The sequence below is a fragment of the Phasianus colchicus genome, chromosome 12, assembly GCF_987193195.1.
Source record: "Phasianus colchicus chromosome 12, bPhaCol1.hap1.1, whole genome shotgun sequence".
Taxonomy (NCBI): domain Eukaryota; kingdom Metazoa; phylum Chordata; class Aves; order Galliformes; family Phasianidae; genus Phasianus; species Phasianus colchicus.
In genome coordinates, this window is record NC_143447.1 from 20,807,878 (window position 1) to 20,815,243 (window position 7,366).

General features: G+C 52.4%; 1 long non-coding RNA gene across 1 annotated transcript; it reads left to right on the forward strand.

Moving 5' to 3' along the window:
- Positions 1 to 3,580: 3,580 nt before the first annotated feature.
- LOC149916318 (uncharacterized) lies at positions 3,581 to 6,907 on the forward strand. The gene is made up of 3 exons (XR_016470543.1): positions 3,581 to 4,007; positions 4,606 to 4,701; positions 5,169 to 6,907. It is a non-coding gene; the product is annotated as an uncharacterized LOC149916318 (long non-coding RNA).
- The last annotated feature ends 459 nt before the right edge of the window (positions 6,908 to 7,366 follow it).

The following is a 7,366-nucleotide window of genomic DNA, read 5'->3' on the forward strand; positions in this document are numbered from 1 at the left end:
AAGCACAGGGCTATATTAACGTTTGCTCAGCCTCTGTCTTGTTCACATTTTAATGTGTTTTTTTCCAAGGTCTTTCTTCAACTCCAGGTTTCATTTTTGGCTTTTTATTCTTTTTAATGCCATAAAACGGGTAGTTTTAGGCCCTAGCAGGTCTACGCAGGCAGAGACAAAGTTGCAGTTCTGAGATTCTTGGGGACCGTTACATCATTTCCACAAAGATTAACAAAACCTGCAGTTCTCCACTTACGTTTACAGATGGAAAACATGAATTCAGCTGCATGGAAAGAATCGATGTGTCACAGCTGCCATCGGCAGGATGGCCAGAGAGTTGTGCAGGTCCACTGCTTGCTCAGCTGCACCTTTTTGTCTGCCCTTCTCTGGTCCTCCTGCAGCTGGACAGATAGCCCACAAGGGCACGGGGGACGCAGACCCCCCCGGCCAGCTGCAGCAGTCGCTCCTGCCAGTGCTCCCTTTCCTCCCGACCATTCCCATTTTGCAGGCTGGTGCCCTGTGTGGCAGAGGAGGAGAGAGCTGCGGGCAGAAGGAAAACAGGGTGCTGGGATTCCTCCAGCCCGCTGCCAGATGTCTTCTCTGGCATGTTGGGGGTGGGCAGAGGACTGTGGGAGCAGCTTCGAGGCTCTGGGCAGGAGGGAAGGCAGCAAAGATGCAGCTTCAGGCAGCGGACTCTGAGCTGGAGCGGTGCAGCCAGGCACGGCTGCACAGCTCACAGTCTGGACACACGGAAGAAGTTCGTCCAGCTGAGGGCTGCAGGGCTGTCCTTACCAAGCGCTCCCCCGTGCTGCAGTTCTGCATGGGCACCGATTGCTCAAGCTCTTCCCACTGCAGGAGCTCAGAAGCGACAACAGCCCCGACCCCAAACCAGGCAGGTAATGACAACATACACACACAGATACACACCCGCTACAGAATCTGGCACTCTGCAGTCCTCCCAGAGCTTGTTGCTGCTTTTTAGGCTGCTCCACCGCTATTCTGTCCTTTTCCCTTCATTCCCCTATGTCTCGCCCCCTTCCTTCGCCCCGTGCCATCCCCATTCCTTTTTCAGGCTTCCTCCTTTCTTTCCTCACTTCCTTCCCCGTCCCTTCCCCCACAGGCAACGGCCTGTGTTCTGCTGCTGTTTCAGCTGACAATCCTGAAACCACACTTTTCAAAGACATTGGATCAGATCGCATACTGTCACTGATTTAAAAAAGAAAACAACAAGTGCAGTATTATGTATGGATAACAAACTCCTACCTGCTTGAAAAACAGTAGCAGCTCCTCATCCTGGAGTGTCACCATCACCCCCACGTTGGGCTGGCACTGCTCATCTGCCCCGCACTGCTGCTCAAACTCCTGGCACAGCCTGCCACCTCCTTGTGTCACCTCCACGTGCCACCTCCTCTTGCCTCTGTAGTTCTGACCCCACGCGTCAACCCCATGTCCCTCCGTGTCCCCCCATGTCCCTGTGTCCCCATGTGCCCTCTCATGTCCCCTCAAGTCCTCCCACGCCCCCTGCCCCGCTTTGCTCCATGCCGATGTTGCCGGCTTGAGGACAGGGACGGGGATGCCTGTGGGAGTGGAGTCCGGGGAGACGTTGCTGGCCATGCGCAGTGGGGTGATGATGTCCTCGGGGCATGGCTGTGACAGTGGGGTGAGGGTAGCACCCCACAAGTGGGGATCATTGCCCCCAAAATGGGGCTTGTGCCCCCTGCATGTGGGCAAGTTGTACGGGGAGTGCGTTCTGGAGATGCTTTGTCTGTTCTCCAGATCTGCAGTGACTTCAGCAATCCCACGTCGTGCCGCAGCAGAAATGGGTCCTGCGGTACGTCAGCGATCTGTGACTCGAGGAGCGCAGGGGCTGCACGAAGTACGCACGCTGCAGCCTCCCTACTTCTTTGGGGTTTGGGATTGATGTTGGGGCCCAATGCCTACACGGTGCCTTACAGGCAGGTGCCAGCTTCACCCACTGAGGACACCAAATCGTAAAATATTTTCACGATGGTCTTTAATCGCTGCGTGAGTAGGTAATGCACATTTCTCACTGGGGAGCCATAAGCTGACCCTGACAGTTTGGCAAACAGCACTCGCTCCACTCACACCGTAATCGCAGCCTTTTCGCTGCACATGCGGCTTCTCAGCATCTTGCTGCATCAGTATGAAAATCTGTGCTCTCCTACCTATGAGAAATTTTATCAGTTGCCTTTGAGGACATCTGACTGGAATCAAAATATGTGGGCCATCCTTGCTCATTCAGTGATAAACTTCCCCTTGCCAGACAGGCAGACCTAATTCACTTTTTTTTTTTTTTTTTTTTTTTTATTCATGACGTTATGGGAACTTTGAGATCACAGCCTGAAGCAGTGATGGAGCATCTGGTGAGGGGTGGTGCAGCCCTGCAAGCACAGGTGGAAGCAATGCAGCTGTGGGACCAGGTGGGGCTGAGCCTGGCTCCACCCCTCCCTCACCTCATTTAAGGGCTGGCAGCCCCCAAGGCAGTGTCTTTTGCTGGAGACTGCCTTCTGTGGACTGCTGGGTGAGTGCTCTTTCCTGGAAAGAGGCAACTGATTTTTGTTCCATGCTGTAGGGCTTTGCTCTTTGCCCTCTGATCTGAGGGGATCCAAAGCTGGACTGGAGCAGCTATGTCTGCTATGCTTGTTCTTATTTTTCTTTTCAGTTCTTTGCTTAAGGGAGTGAAGGGGTTATCTCCCTTTCTCCGAACTGGTAATGGAGGGGCTGACATACATTCCTTTCTTTTGCTCTTGTCTCATTCCTGGAATGCTTCAGTCAGTCCCAAGGTAATGCTGGTTGGCTGACTGAGCATTGCAACTCTGGAAATGCCTGGAGCTAGTGCGCTTTTCCGTAAAGGGATCCTGTGTTCTCCAGGTTTCCTCTGTAACTCTTCTTAAGTTCAATACCTTCTTGTGAAGTCTCTGTTCCCTCTTTCATGATTCTCACTGCCTAATCTCCAACCTGAGACTCCAAACTCGGTTTGTCTGCTACCACGTGGTCCCAATCCATTTCATGACGCGTACCCTCTGCATCCCCCTCCATGTTCCCTCTGTGACCTCGTGTCCCGCCTGTGTCTGTGTCCTCTGCCCACGTCCCCTCTGTGTCTCCTGTGCCACGTATTAATTCCGCCCATGCTGAGTATTGTTTAAGGGCACGTATTTAAACTATGTTCCATGTCTCTTTGGATCCCGTTCTGTTTTGCAGCACGATGGGGTTTAAGGGTTCTCGGGGCTCCTCTGGTTAGTGGTTTAAGCACTGTGAAATCTGTGCAGCGGATAATGAAATGCCGCGAATCCCTTGTTCGTGCATTGCTTGTATGCAGGTGGGTTTTGCGATGGCTGTAGGACGCTCACTTAAAGATGGAATGGGGGTCACAAGGGGCTCGCCTTGCTCCCTGGGCCCAATAAGCTTCCGTCCCAATAAGCTTCGTGGCTAGTAGTAGGGTGAGGTGCATGTATCGGGCTGGGACCTGAGCTTAAGAAAACCCCCGGCCCCAGTGGCCGTTTTCTTCATCCGCACGTAGTGTAATACAGTCTCCACTACTTGAGCATACTGAACACGAGTATTCTGTTCCTGTCTTGTCTGGTTCTCTCCTAGACCTCCCTTACAAATTTGTCAGTAGTAACAGATGTCAGGGCACAGTTCTCAGAGCACGCTGTGGCTGTCCACCCCAGGGTCCTAGGGTTCTTTCTGTTTTTATGGCAGACCTGGCTTCGTATTCATAGGAAACAAAGGATTGTCTTCTACTGGACCACTTCATCTGGATCGCCCCAGGTATCTCCATCCCAATTGTCAGGGGATGCTGTTAGTTTCCTAGTCTGTATGATAGCCAATCTCCCCACCCCTCTTCCTTCCATCCCCTGACTGCCATTCAGTAGCTAGCTCTGCAGCTATGGGACCCACCAGTGTGATGAAGCAGTACCTCTGGTGTGCTGAATACTGGCACTGGCACAGAGAGGCTCTATGGCTGATGTGAATCTTCCTGACTGGACTACTTGGTGAGTTTCCCCAGAGCTGTTGAGCACACAGGCTTCCCCACCTACCCTGATTGCTCACCAGGCCATCGATGTTCTTTGTGGACATGGCTTCAGGTATCATACCAGAGACTCCTTAGAGTCGGAAGCGACCATTTATGATGGTCTAGTCCAACTCGCCCACAATGAACAGGGACATTCACAGCTAGATCAGGTTGCCCTGCGTGTCACCTTGGAAGGGACAGGGCATCCACCACATCTCTGGGCAACCTGGTCCACTGCGCAGAGTCACAGAAGGTCCCGGGTTGGAAGGGACCTCGAGGATCGTGAATCTCCAACCCCCCTGCTACGTGCAGGGCCATCAACCTCCCCATTTCATACTAGACCAGGCTGCCCAGGGCCCCATCCAACCTGGCCTTGAACACCTCCAGGGATGGACGGGGCATCCACAGCCTCTCTGGGCAGCTGTTCCAGCACCTCACCGCTCTCTCTGTGAAGAACTTCCCCCTGGCGTCCAACCTAAATCTTCCCTCCCCCAGCTTAAAATGTTTCCCCTTGTCCCTTGCTGTGAAAGATATTTTCCTGATATCTAACCTAAATTTTCCCTTCTTCTTTCCTTTAGCTCCCCTTTGGGTATCGAAAGGCTGTTACCAGGTCACCTCGGAGCCTTCACTTCTCCGGGCTGAACAGCCCCAGCTCTCTCAGCCTGTCCTCACAGGTGAGGCGTTTGATCCTTCGGTTCTTTTTTTTTTTTTTTCTTGTGGCCATCCTCTGCATGTGCTCCAACGGGTCCATGTCTCTTCTGCACTGAGGGCCCTTCATATGGACACAGTACTCCAGGTGAGGCCTCTTCAGCACAGAGCAGAGGGGCAGGATCACTTCTTTTCACCTGCTGACCGCACATCTTTTGGTGCAGACCAGGATGTGGCTGGTTTTCTGGGCTGGGAGGGCACTTTGCTGGCTCGTGTACAGCTTGCCGTCCACCAGGTCTTTTGGGACAGGCCTAGGCTCAGCCCTTTCATCCCCCAGCATGTATCGGTAGTGGGGGGTTCTCTTGTCCCAAGTGCAAGACACTGCACCTGGGTTTGTTGAAGCTGATGAGGTTTGTCTGTGCCCGCTGCTCGAGCCTGTCGAGGTCCCTGTGGTTGGCGTCCCGTCCCTCTGGCGTGTCACTGCTCCCCACAGCTTGGTGTCGTCAGCAAATTTTCTGAGGGTGCGCTCGATCCCGCTGGTGATGCCACTGACGAAGATACTGAAGAGTCTCAGCCCCAGCACGGACCCCTTTGAGATGCCATTCATCACCGATCACCATCCAGACACGGAGCCGTTGGCTCCTGGACTCGATGCTGCAGCCGGTTCTTTGTCCATTGAACGGTCCGCTCACCGAATCCGTATCCTTCCAATTTGGAAAGAAGGATGTTGTGTCAGAGGCCTTGCTGAAGTCCAGGTGGATGATATCAGTGGTTCTTCACTTGGCTGTTGATGCAGTGACACCATCACGGACGGCCGCTAGATTGGTCAGGCAGGATTTACCCTTGGTCCTCTGGGTGCTCCAACAGGTCCCTGTCTTTTCTGCGCTAAGGACTCTACACCTGGGCGCGATCCCTAGATATGGGATCACGTAGAATATCGTCTCAGATAAGGGAAACCACTTTACTTCACAAGTCCTACAGGAGCTAATGAGAACTCTAGAAATCAAGCGGGAGTTCCGTACTCACCAGCACCCTCCTTCTTCAGGGAAAGTAGGATGGATCGGTCAGATGCTGACAAAGCGCTTGTCAAAATGGATTTTAGAGACCAAATGACCATGGCCAAAGCGTTTACCTGTAGCCCTTCTCAGAATACGAACCGCTCCCAGAAAAGACTTGGGAGTATCAACGTATGAAGTGTTGTTTGGGTTGATGTACTTGGGAGGGAGAGGTGAGATGCCCTCTCTTGAAGCCAAGGATAAGTTTCCTAAGAACTACATACTCGGGTTGTCTGCTTCTCTGTTATCCCTCAAGGGACATGGACTGCTGTCTCGAGCTCCACCTCTGGAATTTCTAGTGCCCTCATTCTGTGCTGGAGGCTGGGTCCTAACACGCACGTGTAAGGAATCAAAGCTTCAGCCCGAGTGGGATGGACCATTTCAGGTGCTGCTGCAGTGGATGTCGTCTGCCTTGACTTCAGCAATGCTTTTGATACAGTCTCCCACGACATCCTGCAAATGAAGCTGAGGAAGCGTGGGATAGATGAGTGGACAACGAGGTGGGCTGAGAACTGGCTTACTGGCTGAGCTCAGGGGGCGGTGATCGGCGGTGCAGAGTGCGGGTGGAGAGCTGTGAGTGGCGGTGCTCCTTGGGGGTTGGTTCTGGGTCTGGTTGTGAAAGGTAGGTTGTGTTTTTGCAGTAGAAGCTTTTAGTGTTTTCGGTACGTAGTATTGACCTTCACTGAACTTATAACCCTCTTGTGAAATAGCTGTTTTCCTTCCACTAAGAAAGCTGTTGAACAGAGTAGAAAGTTAAAGATTGGGGGCGTTCTGACTGGGGTAGAAGTGAGCCAGGTGCAAAACAAGGCAAAGATGCGGGCTGGAGAAAGAGAGCCCAGCACAGGACAGAACGCATGTACTCACTCTTGGAAATATGGCCCTCGTATCTCCATGGAGAAGTACAAAACATACGAAAGAACAACGGGTTGGTAATGGACCTTATATGGAAATGTATCATAGCAACAGCATCGGGGAGAGTGTAAGCCTGAGACGCTCAACCAATGAATGCCAGGAGAGCGTTACCTGCGTTGGTTTGGAGTATAGAACGGAATGAATTTCGCTGACTGTTGCACAGTCCCTCCCTCGCTAATAGGGGACATGAGCCTGTTATTGCAATGACGAATAAACTTTGCTGCTATCACTGAGATCCTGGCCTAACCTGAATTTTTTGGCTTTGAGTGTTTCTCACAAACGTGGTGTCAAAACCAAATGTGGTTAATCGTTTCAAGCCATGGCTTGGCTGCACGCATCTGCCCGCTTCGTACGAGGTTTTTCATTACCTCGGACGCTGGCTGCAAAAAATAGAGTAATAAAAATCTTGACAACATCAATTTGCTGGTTATTTGTTTATTGACAAGTACCCCTACGCACTGAGCGCAGGTTTGGTGGGTTTGTCGAAGATTTCCTTCGTTGTCTTTGTCGTCTTCCCTTCCCCCCTCTCCCTTCTGTGTTTTTCCTCTGCCATCAAAAGAGAGAACGGGCTGGCGATGGCTTGGTGCAGACCCACAGCAGTCCTAGCGGCGAAGTGATTTCCGCGGTCTCTGGTGCCACCGCGTGGCCGATCGGCAAAAGTGCGTCGCGGTTGTTTCCGCGATCTCTCGCGCCCCCTCGTGGCCAATCGGGGGAACTGCATCGA